At 44.0% G+C, this 20,565-nt stretch overlaps 1 protein-coding gene across 5 annotated transcripts in view; it reads left to right on the forward strand.

The window, feature by feature from the left end:
• Nucleotides 1–20,565, forward strand: part of DENND2B (DENN domain containing 2B) — a 149,881-nt gene that overhangs the window by 25,040 nt on the left and 104,276 nt on the right. The window contains exon 2 of one of the 5 annotated variants that reach the window (XM_046015546.1): nucleotides 4,296–4,377. The exons of 3 other annotated variants lie outside the window; for them this stretch is intronic. The gene's annotated coding sequence lies outside the window, so the exon portion shown is untranslated. Of the gene's footprint in view, nucleotides 1–4,295; nucleotides 4,378–4,600; nucleotides 4,619–20,565 lie in introns of those variants that run through there. One more of the 5 variants, XM_046015548.1, reaches the window with a different exon arrangement.

Raw genomic sequence — 20,565 nt, forward strand, 5'->3', positions numbered from 1 at the left:
AGACAGGAAATCTGGGGACATGAGCTGGGAATCACTTTGAAAAAGTCTAAAGTGTGATAACAAAATGGTAGAAATTTCTTTTTTTTTTTTTTTTTAAGATTTTATTTATTTGACACACAGAGAGAGATCACAAGTAGGCAGAGAGGCAGGCAGAGAGAGAAGGGGAAGCAGGCTCCTTGCTGAACAGAGAGCCCGATGCGGGACTCGATCCCAGGACTCTGAGATCATGACCTAAGCCGAAGGCATAGGCTTAACCCACTGAGCCATCCAGGTGCCCGAAATGGTAGAAATTTCTTGACCAGGATGACTGCAGGAGATAATTGCCTTGTCCATGCCTGGGTTTGCTTTGGGTCCACACCTGTTTGCTGTTACCCTTGGGATGTGGGAGGTTTGGCCTTCTGTGGGTTTGGTTCCAGAATTTCCTTCTACCTTTTTTATAACCCCAGGAATATTTGAAACTTAGCCCAGATCCTCACCTGGCTTTGATTTTCTCATCATGTGGAGAATGGTCCTTGGAAGTTGTAGTTTCCAAAAACCTTAAATGTTTCCTAACATGTCCAACTTCTGCATTTGTTGATCATTCCTTCTGTGCATGGCTTTGTTCCAGTTTTTGTGCCCTAAAGGTGATTGCAGCAACAAAGGGGGGAATCTGGGGGATCCTATCACCAGGAACTAGGAAATACAAGTAGACAAAAGAACTGAGAGATGCCCTTTTGGTGTTCATGAGAGGCAGGTGTTTGAAGGAGAAGCAAAGTGGTTTAACATCTTCCTGTGTAAACCACAGCCCCCATGTACACATACTCAGATAGGCAGAGCTACATTTTTCCCCCCTTATCCCTACTGGTTCCCTTCTGAAATAATTCTGGGATTTTATCAGATTTTGCCTAGTTTACACTTTTTCTTTACAGTTAAAGGTTTCTTCAGTTCAGAATGAGTTGGACGAAGACAGCCTCCAGAGTCTTTTGCTGTCTTGGGATCCTTTGTCAGACATAATCAGCAGAAACTTTCCTAAATGAGTGCAGAGGATACTTGTCTCTGCGGGGTTAGTGAGAAGTTTTAAGTTCCTGGACGCACTATTGCTATGCCCAACCCTGGGAGGCTCTTGGGTGCTGAAACACAGAACTGAGTGGAATTGTTCTGGGTGTGGAGTTACTTCATCGACTCTGTATACTTTCAACTGGACCTTCTTTGCTGTTCTGCAGTTATTTATCTCTTAGTCCTTTTGACGTACACCAGAGTGCCCATCCCTTATTTTTTTTGTATTCTGTAAGCTCTGACTCCATCTTGACCCTACATTGCAAACGAGGGCAACTTCTACTTTACTGGGACTGTTAGAGCTAGGTGACTTAGAACTCTGGGATAGTTCCTGTTCTTTAGATAGCTAGGTACTCCAAATCAGCTCCAAGGGATCAGGCAGTAAGCATTCCCTGTAAGCTTTGTAGACGTGTTCATTGAGAATGTCAACATCATCTTGGCAAAATAATGGTTTGGCTTTGGGCTTGATAAAGGTTGTGAGCCCGTGTCTGGCTATTTGGCACTTCCCCCCATCCCATTTGATGTTAAACAAAATTGTCCAAGGCAGGTGGCCCACCTGGTAGCTGTCAGGTGATGCCTGGTGTGCCCTTTGCCACCCCGGAGCCCTCTGGCTTCTGTGTCTCTCACCAATCATAGCTCATACTGTCACTCTCAGGTAGGTGTTTTTTAAACCCCACTTATATCTACTTTAACCCTCTTCTTCCATCCTCTTTCTCTCCTGTTTTGCTTGGTTATCTTAGGAAGTACCCTCCTTGTCCCCTTGCCTCTTTGAGTATGGAGGAAAAGCTAGCCCTAATCATAGCTGAGAAGCATGACGTCAGAACCCTTTGCAAAGGAAAGTCAGACATTTGGGAATGAAATTAGGGTGGTGTGAAAAATCAGTGCTACATGTCCTGTCCTCCTTGTTGAACGCCTTTTGAAATCTCTAAAAAGACCCATCTTGTCATTAACCTGTCCTTCTTCTAGGACCACAATTTTGGATATGTAAAAATTATTTAGTTTTATTTCTCTAATGTTTTATTTTACTCCTAGTATTTACATAGGTATTTTTTGTAGGTTTATTTTATATCAACAGTATTTTGGCCATATTATTCAGTAATGAGTTTATCTGGGCATCCAACTACCATGTCTAATATTATTTCTCTGGGAAAGATCTTCAACTCATAAAAATGACTGACTGATAACGGAGTGATCATAGTCTTCACGCTTTGGACCCTGCTGGTACTGGTGCCTCGGAAGGGGCTGACTGTATTCCTGTCGTAGGGAGAGGGAGAGACGTGCTGCCAAGGCATGCCTAGAACTGAAGCAGGAAGGTGTGGTCCTGGTCTTGCCATTTATCGAGTCTCTAGGAGGTAGTTAGAGGTGCTGGAATCTGCCGTACCTGCCTTGGCCTAAGCTGTTTTTCTCCCCACTTTGTGTCACTTCAAGAAGTACTTTAGCTTAAAGACTGAAGAATTACCCCTACTTTGAAAATCATGGTCTAATTATGACAGGACCTTATTCTTTAAACATGTTGTTTGGTGGAGTTAATTGAATTATCCCCTCCTATTTTTGAGTGGGAAATAAAACATTCTTGTTGTGATGCTGTATCAGGTCTTAAATGGAAAGCTCCTAGTTTGAAGCTGTGTACATTTCCAGCGGGAGAAATCTGCAGCCAATTTATGAAAACTGAAGATGTCCCTGTGCTCTGGGTGTAAACTGCCCCATCTCCTCGTGGAATGAACAGTTCAGGAAAATGAAACAATTTTTTGAATAAAATTCCAAGCTCCATTAGGTTCCAAGTGACTGAGAATTTCCTGTTAGAGTGGGAGAGCTTATCCCTGTGTTTTTGCCTGGGGACAGTGTGTATCATTCAGTTCCAGAGAAGTTCTTCCATAGCTGATTTCCTCATTGTTTGTCCTTCTTTCTCTGGTGCCCAGGGGTGGGTTGAGCTCATTTTGGTCTCATCTCCCTGAAAAAGTAGCATGCATTTTGGTCAAGGTTTGAGAATAAAATCTGTAGCCTCAGGGCAGGGTGAGACTAATGGTTCTTCCAAGTAGCAAACCTTTCACCTCTGCTTCATTGGTACCAGGCTGTAAGTAACTGGACTAACCAGCTACAGACGCTTATTGTGCAATTCTGAGGTGAGCATGGGCAGAATCCCAGGGGCTGGGAGGCAGACATGTGGCTACCAGAGAGGTGACATCAGCTGGTTTCCTGGTGCTGTGGAGGAAGGGGAGATTCCGGGTGCTCAGCCACCTTCCCGCACGTGGGGGTGGGGGGCGGCCTCAGGCTACCCCCAGTTCTGTTGGCGGCCAAAGCCTTTGCTTGGGAAAAGCCTTGGTCTCATTCTTACCCCGTCCTGTTCCCGCTGGGACCTGAAATTGGAAGGGGTCTTGCAGCCTTGGCTGTGGGCACAAAGCTCTGAGGAGGGAATATGCATGTGTGTTTCTTTGTGTCTGTGCATTCTGTGTTAATGCTAACAACTGATAAGTGTTTCCAAACTGAGGGTTGGGTATGAGATGGGGAAGCATGTCTGCCTTCTTTAGTATCTTTATTAGGAATTGCCCTTTTCTTGGAAGGGAAAGCTTTTTAAGATTTAACTAGTCTTTTAAATTAAAGTTATCTGATTATTTTCTTTTGATACTCTTAATATGGACACTTCTAAAAAGAAGACATTTCTAATTTCCTTTCTGAATTCTGCTCCTTCCTCTAGCTTATCCTGGGACACACCCTCACAAAGCCATAATAGGTGACAATTGGAAAAATCACTTCTGCAAGAAAGGTCTTCCTCTTTGCTTAGCCTTGCCTCCCATATGGGCTTCTGGGAACTGCGGTGGGGCTTCTTGGGAAGCCTGCACCTCACAGTAGGAATGGAAAAAGTTTTATGACTTCTGAAGCATGACAGAGAGAGTAGGGAATAGAGCTGGGAGCCATTGGAGCCTGTGAAGCCCATCTGCTTACCAGCTTTACTTTCCAGTCAGATGTTTGGTACCCCGTCTGGTTCCACCCTCCTCCCCTAAGAATGTGGGGAAAAATGAAGCCTCTGGATGGAAAGCAGGTGATAAAGCCATCAGCAAAAGCTTACACTACGAGGTTCAGACATCCCTACCCCAGGCCTGCCTTGAGTTTTTCTGGGGCTGTTGGGCCCTTGTTTCTGAGACTCTTGCTCATTTTCAAATGTAGCCACTGCTCACTAGAAGCCATCTGGGGCCAGCCCAGGCTTGTTCTACCTGGGTGTCTTCCCACTGCTGTACTTTTCTCTTCTTTTGGGCTTTCAGATATGGGGACCTTCAAGGTCTGTGAGCTGCTAGAGTCCTTCTGAGACCCTGGATCATCCCCTTCTGGGCCCCGGAAGCTGTGGTAAGCTCTTGGTTTCCTTCTTAGCTGGCACTTCCCACTGTCTACATTCCTTTCTGGCCAGCCGTCTGCCTCTAGGGCTCTGCAGGGTGCCATTGCTTCAGGCCTCTGTGATGCTGAGTACTAAGGCAGTTCCACGGAGGCCGGTCACTGGAGATCCCCAGGAGTTGGAAGAAATTGGAAGCTGGAATTGCTATTTCTTGCTGTCCTGGAGCAAACAGGAGCTTGCTTTTCATGGGCTATGGTATGGTACTGATTCGTCTTAAAACTTTTTCCAGCTCACTTCCCTGTCTTCTTGCCACTCTGGGAGGGAGGGAGGAGGGAGATTGGTGCTGTTTCCTTGATCTTGCTGTGGCACTGGAGATGGGAGCAGCAGATGCCTTTCATGAGGAAGGAGCTCAGAGGCAGGCGAGAGGATCTGTATTCTGGTTGCCATATAGCTGGCTATCTTCCCAGTCAGGGGATGTTGATGCCCAGTGGTTCATGTCAGCATCTCCTTGTCCTTAAAGGCAAGTGCCACCTTCACCTGTCAAAATCTTTTTTTTTTTTTAAAGATTTTGTTTATTTATTTGACAGAGAGAGAGGTAGTAAGAGCGGGAACATAAGCAGGGGGAGTGGGAGAAGGAGAAGCAGACTTCCCAGTGAGTGGGGAGCCCAAGGCGAGGCTCGATCCCAGGACTCTGGGATCAGGACCTGAGCCGAAGGCAGACGTTTAACGACTGAGCCACCCAGGTGACTCTTCACCTGTCAAAATCTTAACAGAGGGCACCACCGTCTGCTCCTGTAAAGTTGAAAGGACCCAAGAGAGTATTAAAAGGAATGAACATGCTGGGCAGAAGATGAGCGGGAGAGAGAAGCTCCTTGCCAGGGAGTTGTGTGTGTGTGTGTGTGTGTGTGTGTGTGTGTGTTTGGCAGCTGGAAGTGGAGGGAGGGAGTAAACACTTCTATGGAAAAGGCAGTAAATCTGGAGAGGGAATGGCTGGCTGTGGCGAACACGGAAGCTGGCAATTTTTGCAGAGATGTGTTCCAGAGTAGCTGGAGGCCAGTCGACATGGGGAGTGGGTTTGGACATGCTCAGTTGTGCTTGCCTTGCTGAATACCTCAGGTATGATGACCATGAATGCCTTCCTCTGGGAATAGAGCTGGTCTCACAACAGCCCTCCCCACTTTGCATCTGTATTACATCTATGTGGTTTTTGTTAGTCAGGGGTCCTGGCCTAGAATGTTCTGGGGCAGAGGCACTGGGTCTGAAAGTGGGTCAGCCAGCCAGAGCCCTACCTCCCAGTTTCCTGGCGCCCTGAGGATGAGAAGAAGCAGGTTTGCAGCTGCCAGTCCTCACTGACACAGCCTGTAGAGGCGTCTGTGCCCTGGCAGGTGTCAGAATGTTTTCATTGATGCCCCTGCCTCTTTGGGGTTTGAGAACAGAGGGGGCTTAATTTGAAGTAGACCAACCTCAAGGGCCCAAATCTGGAATGTATATTATAAAATTATTGCTAATCTTGGCCCTTCTTCCCTCCGTGTCTCTCTCTTCCCTTTACCTTCCCATTACTGTCAGGGACTGTGAGCCTCTGCTGCCATCGCATAGACTGATCAGGACACTAAGACTCATCCTTAGAGAAGAGGTTGATTTGAACCTGTGATGATAGAGAGGGCCTTTCCACCCCAGAGCGGGTGAGAGAAGGAAGGAATTGGGAAGAGTATTGAATCCACCCCTTCCCTTTCCTCTCCTGTGCCCCCAACTTTTCCTTTCAATGGTCAACGGCAGGAGAGAAATCCCAGGTCTTGCTTTTCAGCCTTTAGGCAGTCATCAAGTACTTGTGGAATTTTTCAGCTCAACCAGCATTGTGATGCAAATATTACATCAATCTTGTTTGTTGCCTGAGGGAACCTATAATCTCCAGGAGAGACAAAATTTGTTAAACAATTAGAGGATATCAAAGATCTTAACTGTGTTTGGTTACAAACTGAATGTATCTATAGTTCAGGAATGAGAAAGATGTGTATTAAAACTATAGAAAAGCTTTCTTGGAGGTGGCAGACTCTTTTCTGGTCTTTGAAAGTTAGATTAACTTGATATAAGCAAAGGAGAGGTAGGAAGTGTTCTGGATGTGGAGAAGAGCAAGATCATAGAAAGAATGTGGCATGGTCAGGGTCACTGTGATCGTCTGCCTTGGGAGTGGTAGGTGTGGCTGCTCAGAGCTGGAAAGTTGAAGCCTGGAACTTCCGCCTTGGGGAATAGGATAGGAAAGTGAGGCGGTCAGTGGAGGTGGGAATTTGGGGAAATCACTCTTGTAGAAGAAAGTAGGGTAATTTTGGAGAGGACAGAGACTGAAAGAAAGGAAACCTACTGAAGAATATGGGACATCAGCCAGAAGAATCGAGAAGGGGGTAAATCCTAGAGAATATTTAGAAGTAGAACAAGTGGGACGTAGTCATGGATGTGAAGGGTGAAGTTGAGGGAAAGGCAGAAGATGTCAGAATGTCTGCCTTATTGGAATGAACTGTTACTGATAGCTTACGTTTATGAAATGCTTTGCACTGTTCAAAGCACTTTTTCATTCAGTAAGTATCTCAGAATTGTATGGGCTCTTAGAGTTCACCTAGTCTGGCTTCATTTTCCATATAGGGATTAGAACCAAAAAAGGGGAAGGTGCTATTTCCACCTCACATGGCTATTTAGTGGTAGAATTGGGCCTCCAGTCTCAGTCTTCGATCTCCTAGGGGAATTTGAAGAGAAGAGTACATGGAGAAGGAGTGTGGGATCAGGGAAGAGTCCTGTCTAGTTGGGTGACAGGAGATTACTAACCTCTGAGTAAAATGAAGCTAACTCAGAAGAATTCAGACCAGATGAGTGATTTTACTACTACGATTTTTTTTTTTTTTTTAATTTTTAGAATTACTAGACAAGGAACATGGATTCCTTGGGTCCTTCTAGCTCTGAGAGTCTTTTTTTTTTTTTTTTAAACAGTTTCATTTATTTATTTGACAGAGAGGTAGAGGGAGAGCACAAGCAGGCAGACTGGCCAGCAGAGGGGGGTGGGACGAGCACTCTCCCTGCTGAGCAGGGAGCCTGAATGAGGGGTTGATCCCAGGACTCTGGGATCATGACCCAAGCAGAAGGCAACTGCTTAAATGACTGAGCCACCGAGGTGCCCTAGTTCTGAGATTCTTATGAGTGCACAAAAAACGTATATGAAAAGTACTGAATTGGGTTTTCTGGGAGATGGACTGGTTTCCAGGTGGTACTTTTCTAAGAGAATTTCGAAAGTAATTTGACTTCATGTGTTTTTCACCGTCTGTGCTGACCACAGAACCTAACTACCTAGGAGGACACAACTCTGCTGTTCAGAGACTGTGGGCAGTGATAATCAGCAGCCAAGAGCTCAATATTTGCAGAGTTACATTTATGGCTGTTTGCATTATCCACTTCCTCTCCTCTTCTCTTCCTAAAACACACACACACACACACACACACACACACACACACACACACTTACTTAACTCCACTCCCCTCTTTCTCTTTCCTTCCTTTCCTCTTTTATTCTTTCTTCTTCACTACTTTTCTTGTCTATCACCCCATTCTCCATCCCTGTTCTTTCCACTCTTGTCCGTCTTGTCTGAACAACTTCCTGTGTTGGAGTGACTTCCCTTCTTTGTTGAACTCAGTCATGACTATAGCAAAGCTGTGGAATATCCTGAAATATCCTGATGTAGTGGAATCACCGTGGACTATCCTGGTTTGTCTATATCCCTGATGCAGTGACTGGCGCCCAGTGATCAGAGACAGAATCTGGACTCTTCTTTATCTTTACAGTCAGTCATCCTTCACATTCGTCTTTCCTGTTAAAATAGCTCCTAATCTGGGGCAGCTGGTGTCTCAGTTCCTTAAGCATCTGCCTTCGGCTTGAGTCGTGATCCCATAGGTCGCACATCGGGCTAGCTGCTCAGTGGGGAGCCTGCTTCTCCCTCTCTCTCTGCCCTTCCTCCCCTCTTGTTCTCTCTCTCTTTAAATAAATAAATAAATAAATAAATAAAGTCTTTAAAAAAAATAGTAGCTCCTGATCCTTCCTCTTATGTCTGTTGTCATTGCCTATACAGCAGGAGAGATAGCAGGGAGAGGTCATGGTTGAAAAAAGAGAAGTAGAGATGAGGGTCACCTTTGGTGTCCTCAGAAGCATTTTGTGAACCTGCAGATCCCAAGTAGAGCATTCATGTTTGCCTGTCACACTCTCGCAGCTCTCTCTAGGTTTCTGGCCCTCTGTGATGGGCTGCTGGCTGTGCTTCTGCTGGCTGTGTCTGGATACACTCTGAGTCTGAAAAGGAACAAGGACTTAATAAGAGTGGTTATTCTCAGGCCTCATCTTCTTGGTGAATTTTCCCCAAGTAGACTTCCTCTCCTCAGCTCCTGGAGGCCTTTTCCTTGGAAGAAGTGTGTCCCATGCACCTCAGGTGTTCTCTGCATTCACCTGAGTGCTGCAGTCTTTCACCACCTTGAGGACTCTCCCTTGGCTTGCTCAGGTTTCAGGAGAGCCATCGTCTCTGAGATATGGCCTCTGGAGTCCCACAGCTTAGGAGAAAGAAGCCTTCTGCTGGCATCTGCTGTGCTGGGGACAGTGGTCCTCAACACTTTATTTTTTGTACTCTTCCCTGTTTCCTCCCAGTCATGTAGCCACGTTAGCCAACCAGTTACATGGGCTTTGGGCAATCGTGTTAACTCGGGAAGGAACCCTGACACTGAAGGAATAATAGGCTTTCTGAAATCTTTCTTTCTTTCAAAAGGCTAAGTGGTACTCAAATATATTCCTTGACATCCTTGGGAGTAATGCTCAGGAATTCCCCCAAATATGCTATTCTCAGACTTCCAAACAAGTGTCCTTCTCTTTCTGTCCTTTCGGGATCTTAAATTGCTCTCTTCTCTCCCTTCACATTCCTCTGTCTTCCCTCCTTCATCTATCTTCCCTTCCTTGCAACCTGGGGCTTAATTTTTCCCCCTAGTGCATAGGTTCCTTTATATTGATCTCTAAGTGAATGAACGTTTGAAAGCACCTCTTTGTACACAAAAGGCAACTAGGTCTATTTTACATAAAATTGGGATATACTTAGTGCATGTGTTGTTTTTAGATTTATTTATTTATTTTAGAAAGAGAGAGCATGAGTAGGGGGAGGGCCAGAGGGAGAGGAGGGAGAAGCAGACTCCTCACTGAATGTAAAGCCTGACATGGGGCTCAGTCTCAGGACCCTGACATCATGAGCTGAGCTGAAATCAAGAGTCGGAGGCTTAACTGACTGAACTGCCCAGGCACCCCTCCTAGTACATGTATTGTTAAGGAGCTAATCATTCTGGAAACTTCTAGGTTCTTGTCCTTCGGAAAAAGAGAGAAAATGGTTTAAAAAAATGGCATCTTGTATTTAGTGTGACAGTCATCTGCAGACCAGGGTCTCCTTCCACGTTCCTTGGGTAAGAAGTGGGTATTGAGGGGCTGCTGCTCTTCTATCTTAGTGATTCTTCTTAGATACCCAGAAGAAGCATCGTAGTTTTCCATTATGGGAGATAAGCTGGTATTTATGTATCCCAGTAATGCCTGATGGAGCTGAAATGCTGCATTCCTGCAGTCTAATGTTTCCGTTAGAATAGTCAGACCCGAGTCCTTGCTCACCAACAGCTATCAGATGACGGCTTAGTAGAGAGGGCTAAAGATCCCCAAGAATTCGCTTTGATAGTTAAAAATATCACCTTGTAATTCTGATCATGATGAACCATAGTTCAGGGAGATGATGGGTAAAAATTGTTGAGATTCCTGAGCTTCCCTGTGTTCTTACTAAAGCTTGGGTGCTCAGAGCCTCAAATAGGAGGTTCCAGTGTGAGGACAGACGGCTGATCAGGCAGGGCTCAGCTGGCCCTTCTTCCCACAAGCTTTCTTTACCTCATCTAGCCACGAGTCCCCAGAGGTGACTCCATAGGGGTAAAAGTAGTATCTTTGTGTTCTGTAGGAAGACTTAAGAGCCTCATGAACCAGACACGTTAGCTTATTTCTCAGCTTAAGGGGCTCCATAGAAACTTGATTTTCTTTTTTTCCTTTAGTATACTTGCCTGAGATGTTATTAAGACTCCATTTTTCCCTAGGTCTTCAAATATAGTGTGTGTCCCCCCAGACACACTATTGTTCTAATAGGTATGGAGCAGGGTAAAGACATGGACCTCATTTGATCTCGGCTCTGTATTTTAGTCAGTGAACCTAAAAAATCACATTAACTCATCATTTGACTCATATTGAACCATTTCTCAAGTCTCCTTCACTTCTACTGTCTTCATCCTGTTAGTGCAGTTTTTTTTTTTTCTAAACTTAAGAGTAAATTAATATCTTTTTTTTTTTAAATGCCATATTGCTATATTTAACCAATGGTTCCAGTTTGTGGAGGCCTTTCTTCCTGATTCTGATATATTAACTATCCTTCCATTTAGTTTGCCATAAGCATTTTAGTTAAGCATGTCTTCCCCAAGTCATTGATAAAAAGGGTGACCGTGATAGGATCTAAAACAGATGGCCAAACTTCTGGGAATTCCAGAGTGCTTCTTCCTAGTTGATGATCCATTTTGCAGCACCATTTGGGCCCAGCTGTCCTGAATTACCAGACCATCCAGCTGCCAGTGTATTTCTGTTTTACCCTTAAGATCAAGAGTTTTTCTGAAATCCAGAAAAATTGTGTCCCTGGCATTCTTTGATAAATGTGTGTGTATATGTATGTGTTTATTTACATGATAAACAAATATATATCATGGAAATAGGTATGCATATTATATATTAAACCCCAAACTATTGTTTATAGATCACTTGCTATCTATCACTGTTGCACATATATTGTCTCCTTTATGCTCTATAATAATTTTATATTAACTTTATTTTTTATTTTTTTTAAAGATTTTATTAGATAGAGACAGACAAGAAGGGGAAGTGGGAGAGGGAGAAGCAGGCTTCCCACTGAGCTGAGAGCCTGATGCAGGGCTCTATTCCAGGACCCTGGGACCATGACCGAGCTGAAGGCAGACACTTAATGACTGAGCCACCCAGGTGGCCCCTTATATTAACTTTATTAAATGAAAGTTTAGTCTTATGTTTTAGTATAACTTGTACTTAATCTCTAGTGGCTGGTGATTCCTTCTCCATTTCCTTGCCACTTTTCTTATTTCTTTGTTCTGGAGTTTTGCCCATGATATTACCTATTCAATAAATACTGACCACTTGTTATGTGTAAAGAAAGCATAGTATTACAGCCAGCTGGAAATTCAAAGACTAATAAGAAATGATCACATTGCTCAGAAGAGCTTATATGTAGCTAAAAAATATGAATGGATGGCTTGGTGGGGGAAGGAGGGAAAGCAAAAGAACTCAGCAAAGAGAGTCCTGAGTGGTAATGGAGTGCTGAAGCTACCCTGCTTACCAAGTTCTGAATGGAAAGTTCTAGAAGCCATAGTGGTGATATGTTCTATGTCAGAAACTTTTCAGAAAGATGGAAGGTGTCTGGTTGACTGACTGTTTTAAATATTATCCCAGCACTTTGTTGGAGTGTCTTCCTTTTTCACTTGTATGTGTTTGTGTTGTATAACACATAGTTTGTGTTGTGTTTGTAATTATAGCTTTGTGATGCGCAATTAGCATTGCCTGATGCTGTGTAAGTCTTCACAGTCATTACTTAAGGTTAATTTTCAAATAATTATCACACGTATGTGTTGTAAATTCAAAAGGTGCACAAAGGTGGGCCATGAAAGCAAGTCTTTTTCCCACCTTCTCTCCTCTTCCCCTAGAGCCAGTCGTGGTCACCAGCTCGGTGACTGTAGTCATCTCCTTTTTTTTTTTTTTAAAGATTTTATTTATTTATTTGACATCACACGTAGGCAGAGAGGCAGGCCGAGAGAGAGAGGGTGAAGCAGGCTCCCTGCCGAGCAGAGAGCCCCATGCGGAGCTCGATCCCAGGATCCTGAGACCATGACCTGAGCTGAAGGCAGAGGCTTTAACCCACTGAGCCACCCAGACGCCCCCTGTAGTCATCTGCTTAATGGCTGTGCATTAGTCCAGTGCAGCATTTCTCAGACTGCAGGTCATCATTAGTGGGTTGGAAAATCAAGTTAGTGAGGGCTGTACAAGCTGAAAATAACAGCATCACACATGCCCTCTCATACATGCACATTCTACATTACTGTATTACATATGTATTTGTTACTCTGGGACTTGCTCAAAACATACTTAAAAATTACCAGTCTAGTAATGACTGATACGGAGATTGTTCATTCATAATTCATAATTCATTCATAATTGGGCGCCTGGGTGGCTCAGTGGATTAGGCCATAATTCATTCATAATTTTTCATTATCTTAAATAATGCCAGAGTAGGCATTTTCCCCCGTCATACTTCAGACGTTTTTTCTTAGGATAATGTCCTAGAAATGAGGATACTGGGTCAAAAGATATGAGCATTTTAATTGATCTAGCCAAGTTACTTTCTGAAAACTGTGTCCCCTTTACTATTTAATAAATGCCATCTGTATTTTATTTAGTATAGGTTATTTTTATTTTAACACATTTTTCTATGTACTATACGTGTGATATATGTTTTAACCAAATGGGGTGATTTATTACTTTTCTCAATATAAACTTTCCTGTTTTACTAAATATTCTTCTATAAGCCACAATTCTCATTCTGGTAGCAGCTTTTCTTGGATGTAATGTGTGAGGAGTGACTGCTGTAGTTCTTCTCAACCTTGAGCCATTCCTACCCATTCTTATGATTTGTACTATATATACTTTTTTAAAAAATATTTTATTTATTTTTAGAGAAAGAGAGAGAAGGCATGTGTGCTTGAGTGGGGGGAGGGGCAAAGGGAGAGGGAGATAGAGAATCTGCAGCAGACCCTGCGCTGAGCACAGAACCTGAAATGGGGCTCGATCCCATGATCCTGAGATCACGACCTGAGCCAAAAGTGAGTTGAATGCTCAACTGACTGGGCCACCCAGGCACCCCTGTATATACTTTTATTTACTGGTCTTTTAATTGGCTTTTTTTTTTTTAAAGATTTTATTTATTTATTTGACAGACAGATATCTCAAGTAGGCGGAGAGGCAGGCAGAGAGAGAGAGGAGGAAGCAGGCTCCCTGCTGAGCAGAAAGCCTGATGCGGGGCTCGATCCCAGGAGGGGCTCGATCCCAGGACCCTGAGATCATGACCTGAGCCGAAGGCAGAGGCTTTAACCCACTGAGCCACCCAGGCGCCCCTAAATTGGCTTTTTAAGAGCTTTTTATTTTTAAATAATTTTAAACTTACAGAAAAGCTGCAGAAACACTTTATAGAACTAGGGTTCAGTTATCAACAAGAAGTTAATAGTAGTGTAATGTCAACTATAGACTTAATTTGGATTTCATTAGTTTTTTCTCTTCCAGGATCTAATCCAGACTCCCACATTACATTTATGTGTTGTGTCTTCTTAGTCTCCTCCAATCTATGGCAGTTCCACAGTCTTTTGTGTCCTTGTCTTTTGTGACCCTGAGACTTTTGAGGGAGTACTAGTCAGGTATTTTATAGAATATCCCTCAAGTCAGGTTTGTTTGATGTTTTCTTATAATTAGATTGAGGTTATGGATTTTGGGAAGAGTGCCACAGAAATGAAATGCCCTTTTCACTACATCATGTCAGGGCTACATGGTGTCAGTATGTCTTATTAATAATAACATTACCTTTGATCACTTGGAAAAGATAATGTCTGCTAGGTTTCCTCATCATCAAGTTTTTGTTTTTCTGCCTTTGCAATTAAACATTTTGGGAGTGATACTTTGAGACTGTGCAGGTCTCCTATTTCTCTTTAAACTTCTGCCCACTAATTTTAGCAAACAAAAAACATACATAGGTGACCTTTGAACAACATGGGTTTGAACTATGCGGGTGCATTTATACATGGATTTTTTGGGATAAATCCTTTTTTTTTTAGATTTTATTTGTTTGATAGAGAGAGAGAGGGAGAGCAGGAACACAAGTAGGGAGAGTGGGAGAGGGAAAGCAGGCTTCCTGCTGAGCAGGGAGCCTGACATGGGGCTCAATGTGGGGCTCGATCTCATGACCCGGGGGATCATGACCTGAGCCTAAGGCAGACACTTAACAACTGAGCCACCCAGGGGCCACTGGATAAATATATTATAATACTGTGGACGTATTCTCTTTTCATATGATTTTCTTGTTAGCATTTTCTTTTCTCTAGTTTACTTTATTGTAAGAATGTGGTATATAATACACATACAAAATATGTGTTAATGACTTTATGGTATTGGGAAGGCTTCTAGTCTGCAGTTGGCTCTTAGTAGTTAGTTTTTGGAAAGTCAAAAGTTATTTAAGATTTTCAACTGCACAGGGGGTCAGTACCTCTAACTCCAACATTGTTTGTGGGTCAACTGTACCTTCTTTCACGCTGGTCTAATCAATGAGATCAGTGAAAATGGGGTTAATAGCTGGTTATGTTTTTGTCTTATGCACATTAAGATAAATATAAAAGTATCTGACATTTTTAAAATGTTTGTCCATGTACCACTTATAATCAATCATCTTCTATACATGCCATACGTTGGGAACCCTTGACCCTTCTGAGGTGCTAAGCACCAGATGTTTTAGGTTTTATGGTGACATTATTGATTCCTTATTAATTGGATTGATTAGTTGGTTGGTTTCATTAGTGCATACATTAAAAATGTATTAATTGTGCTTGGTACAGAGTTCTAAGCTAGAATTCAGAGTTAAGACATAGTTCTCGCCCTAGAGAATATTGTAGGCTTATAGGCTAGTAGGAGAATTAAGTTGAATAAGCCTTGTACACTAAAATACAAGGCAGTGAGCATGGCTAACAGTGGAGTCGTAGACGGTTTTAAGTATAGGAGCAGTGGATAGAGAATCCAGTCCAGGCAGGGAAAATCAGGGGAGATAGTATGGAGGAGGTGACACAGGCTGGGGCCACATTTCCCACAGCTTTGCCCAGATCTTATTCTGAGGGGTGCTTTTCCTTTCAGGCTTAAGATGTTTTTTTGTTTGTTTGTTTGTTTTTGTTTGTTTGTTATATCATGGAAGAGCTATTTGAGTCCATGTTCTTCTTATCCCCTAGCCCCTTTACTCCCACTTTGTGCTTTACCTCCCCTGTCCTCAAGCTTTGGTCGTGACAGGTTAAGATCTTGGTTGAGCTCAAGAGTTCCTAGGCAAGTAATCATGAGAAGCCTGTTCTGGCAAGGTAAAATGGTGCTTGTAGAAGAGGCCTGGAATATTGCCTCCTCAGTCTAGTCTCTCCCGGCCCCAGACTGCATTTATGTGTCCCAGTGTTAAAATGCTCAGACTTAACAAGGGACAATATTCAGTGGTCTGTGGATTTGAGAAATTCTAGGAAATGAGTGCTACGTGAGCATTGAGACAGATACTCCAAGAGACTGGATCAAGCCACTGAGTATCTTGTGCCCTGGGGATCTGAATTTTGAGTTTCATGTTGAGGGTTGTGGGCTGAGTAGAGGTGAACTAGCGCTGGGAGGCCGACAGACCAAAGGGGAGTATGCTCAACCCAGTGCGAAGATGTCCAGTAGCTGCTTCGTCACAGGGCAGGATAGTTTCAGGCTAAATCCCACACTCTTTCAGTTCAGAGCCTTAACGTTGGGTGGGAGGGTGGCAGATGGGTGGGAGGTGGGTGGGAATTGGGCAGGAGTAAGGACCCCAGAGAATTTCCTGCCATAAAATACAGGACTTGAGCATAGGATAGCTATCTCGTCTGTGCAGGCAGAAGCAGAGTATGTGCAAGAGTGGACGGAGACCGTTGGTTTGTTGATTCACAGATGCTGTCGAGGCCATGAGGAGACTGCTTGATTGGCAGTAGGCATATTATCTTTCAAAAGAACTTAGCTATTGCCAATTCTTCTGCTCTGTAAAAGCAGCTTTGTCTCAAACCAGTGGCTAAGGAATGAGTCCCTGGCAAAGGCTCAGTCTCCTTCTGCGGCACTTCTCATTTCCAAATTTCCCCATCCTGTGTTTGGTATCTTTCTTCTCCTTTCAGTCTTCTTTAGGCGAGAAGCCTAAATCTCCCATCTTCTCTAGGAGAGGCTGCCTTTTGTGGGGCCAGTGTTTGTCTCATCCCAGGCAGATGACTCTGTACCAAGCACAATTAATACATTTTTAATGTATGCACTAATGAAACCAACCAACTAATCAATCCAATTAATAAGGAATCAATAATGTCACCATAAAACCTAAAACATCTGGTGCTTAGCACCTCAGAAGGGTCAAGGGTTCCCAACGTATGGCATGTATAGAAGATGATTGATTATAAGTGGTACATGGACAAACATTTTAAAAATGTCAGATACTTTTATATTTATCTTAATGTGCATAAGACAAAAACATAACCAGCTATTAACCCCATTTTCACTGATCTCATTGATTAGACCAGCGTGAAAGAAGGTACAGTTGACCCACAAACAATGTTGGAGTTAGAGGTACTGACCCCCTGTGCAGTTAAAAATCTTAAATAACTTTTGACTGCTGAAAGGCCCGGAGGAGACTCCGGAGCCCCTGAAACAAGAAGTCTTTCTGGAAGCAGTGGCAGTAGGTGCTTGCAACAGAACAGTTGGACTGCGCAACTGTAATAGAACATCCAAGTTGTAAGGACCCTTAGAGAACACCTAGTTCCAACAGCCCAACAGCCCAGCAGCCCTCTCATTATGTGCAGGGAAAAGCAGAGGCCCTGAGAGGGGTGGGGACTTGCTCAAGGTCTCACCACCCTGACAACCAGGACCTGGGCTCAAGTCAGCTGACTCTTTCTCTATTCCTATAGAGAATATAGGTGACTATTTCTCTATTCCTGCATTTTTAATTTCCCCCTTTTTAACCCCATTGCTACTCAGTCGTAGCAGAAGAAAGCTGTAAAGCCCTAAAGGGCTGTTGTGTAAACCTGCCTGTTCACACAGCAGCCAGAGCCCAGTGGAAAACCCGGCAGGACACATGCAGATTCCCCCGCTGCTTGGGCAGAACTAGATGTCCTCGGTGGAGAGGCGGCTGGACTCCACAGTCAGGCGGGCACTGGAGCTCGGCTCCCAGAGACAGCTGAAGTTCCACTGCATCTCTTAGGCACTCTGGGGTCCAACAAGTAATATCAATATAAAAAGTAAGCAACAGCTTACTTTTCTTGAACTCCTTTGATCCTAAAATAAGGAGTGACTTTAACAGATTTACTTTGCTCTTGTGTTTTTAGGTTTGGAATTTCAGTTGCTGTTAAAGAGACAAGAAGATACTATAAACTCTTCTAGTGACCAAATGTAGACTCTAATTATCACACACACACACACACACACACACACACACACACATACACATAGATATTTTCTTGGTACAGTATACGTCTATGCATTCAGATTCCCTCATCTTATGGAGGGGACAGCTTCTGTTTTTGCTTTTAAAAAGTCTTTTTCAAAGATTGATATGTCCCACACACATTAAAAGATTGCCCACTGTGAATGAAATAGAAAAGTTGGTAGACCTCATGGGGCTCATGACCGTGGGGGGGCAGGGGTACGAGTGACAGTGATAAAGTGCTGTAAATACCACGATAAAGGCATCTTCAGACTGCTGTGCGATTGCAGAGCAGACAGACAGAGTCTTCTAAGAGATCAAGAAATATTTCACAGGGGAGCCTTACAAGGCTCACTGCGTTGGGCCTTACAAGCAATAAGATTTTGCTTGTTGGTTAGGGGGAGGTCCTCCAATAAAGGTAACAGCATGAGCAGCAAGGAAGGAGCAGTGGGAGAGGAAGAAGGCAGTTAAATTATAAAACATAAGATGACGTTTTCTAAGGAAGAATGTATTTTTCTAAGCATTTTCTAAGTGACCTGCACTGTAGAGGTAAGAGAAAGTGTTTTTGTCCCTGAATGGAGCTGACCTGAGAGAAGCTTCTCCGCTATGGGAACTGGGCCATTCCTGCCCCCTGCTCAGTCTGGCAGTGACACGGGAGGAGGAGTGCCTGTAATGGGTAATGGGAGGGGCTGTAAAACCCTGGAGCGCGTCCCTCGAAGAGTGACCTTACGAAGAAATTTCTGGGAAACAAACCACAGGGAGACTTTACAGGAATTTTTGGTCGAGCCCACAGGCAAGGCACATGAGGAGAGGAGATGTAATTACAGTTTATAAGACTATGAAAAGAAACAGTGAATAGCATGGGATAGCTGTTCTAAGTTTCTTCTTCCTGTAGGACAAGAGGAAGTGGGTTCTTTGCATTCAGCAGATCTTTATTGAGTGCCATCTGGGAGCTGGGCCCTATCCTGGATGCACGGAATATGGTGGCAAAACAGTCAGGGTTTCTGCTCCCAAGGAACTCATCAGGGAAAGCTGGCCTTAATAAAAGGGAAATGTATTTTTGTTGGAGATTGTGATGAGTGCTATGAAGGATAAATCCTCATTTTGATTGGAGGATGGGGGAAGACCTCTCTGAGGAGGTGAGTGGCACATAAAGACAAGGTAAGAGCTAGTTAGGCAGACTGGGGGCAGGGCGAGTGTCCCAGGCCAAGGAGAACAGCTTGGGAAGAATCTGGCCCTTTGGGGGAACTAAAAGAAGGCCTGTGTAGCTAGCACATATAGGTGGAGGGAAGGAAGTATGCTGAGAGGAGGCTGGAGAAGGATCAAGCGGGGCCTTCTAGGTCCTGATAAGAATTTAGATTTTATCTCAAGTGCAGTGGGAAGCCATTGAAGTGCATCAAGCAGGAAATGACAGGATCCGATGTAGATGGGTGATTCACACAGCTGCATGGAGAATGGAGCTAGGAGGACGAGAGTGGAATCTGGGGCAATCCAGGAGGGTTTTTAGTAATTAAGGAAAGGGACTGAGATGGCAGTGGAAGGCAGAAAAATGGACAGACACATTTTGGAAATAGAATTATTCGGTATCAGCAAATGGATTGTATATGGGGAGAGAGACACACACAAAGATGTAAGAATGTCTCCCAGATTTCTGGTACAAGTATGCATGCGTGCCTTTCAACAGATCCTAGACCCCACAAGGCTGTAAAAGCCCTATCATTTGGGAAAGGTCAAGTAGGGTTGATCTGAATCCAGTCTTGCAGAGGCAGCAGAGGAATGCAGCGCTCTACTTGCCCTGCCTAGTTCTAAGAGCTTATACCTGCAGCAGCCCAAGCAGGGCTTACAGTTCTTCCATGATGGGCCCTTACTGTCTCCCTTCCCCCTGAGGACAAGGTTCTAAAGAACCTCTGTGAACTGCAGTGTGCCACTAGAGGGAGCATGGCCTGCATTCAGCGCCTGGCCTGCAGGGCTTTTTGGAAGTTGGATCACTTTAGAGACTGACTTGTATCCGCTTCAGTACTCAGCCCAGGCCCCCGCCCCTGGCCCCTCATGGCGCTTAGAAGAATGCCTGACGTATGGTAGGTGCTCAGTAAATGTTAGCTGGTGCTAATATTGTAACTCTGAGTATTATCTTATTGTGGAAGTGGATGGGCATCATCTCTTCCTGCTCAGCATGGCTCCTCTGAAGTGCAGTGTGCCTTTTCAGGATCAGGGGGAGAACAGAGGGATGCCCGTGGGGGATGGGAAGAGGGGGAAGTTTAGGGACCTGATGGTGTTGCACTTGCCATTTCATCCTGTCTTCCATTGCAGACATGGGACACTAGGGCCTGTGAGGGATTCCAGAGGTGGTATTTGGCTCAGGTCTGGGCATCTGTAGTGGAAGATGGGTCCTTGTCCCCTTTGAAGCTCTGGTGGCTTCACTCCAGCAGTAATGCCCACCACTTAGGGTTTATACCATCCCGTTATCTCCTGTTGCATTTTCTTGACACTTTTCCTACTTTAGCTCCTGACATATAGTTAGCTTTATACACACACACACACACACACACACACACACCCCTTCATCTTTTAAACTCAAGTCAATTAAAATCTTGTTTTGAGAATTTTGTGATATATTAGAAGCTAATAAAAACACAAGGATTCTGCAAGAGATCACTGCATTAAAGATCCCATCAGGACCTCTCTGGCACTGTTTTAGGAAGCAGCATTGAAAAATGTCTTTCTTGAGCCTCAGTGTCCTCCTCTTGGAGAGATACCAAATGCCATGGGTTTTTGTTTGTGTACATGGTAAAAAATGGCTGAGATGAATGAAGGTCTTAGCTCAGAGCCCAG

Source organism: Meles meles, chromosome 8 (assembly GCF_922984935.1).
Source record: "Meles meles chromosome 8, mMelMel3.1 paternal haplotype, whole genome shotgun sequence".
Taxonomy (NCBI): Eukaryota; Metazoa; Chordata; class Mammalia; order Carnivora; family Mustelidae; genus Meles; species Meles meles.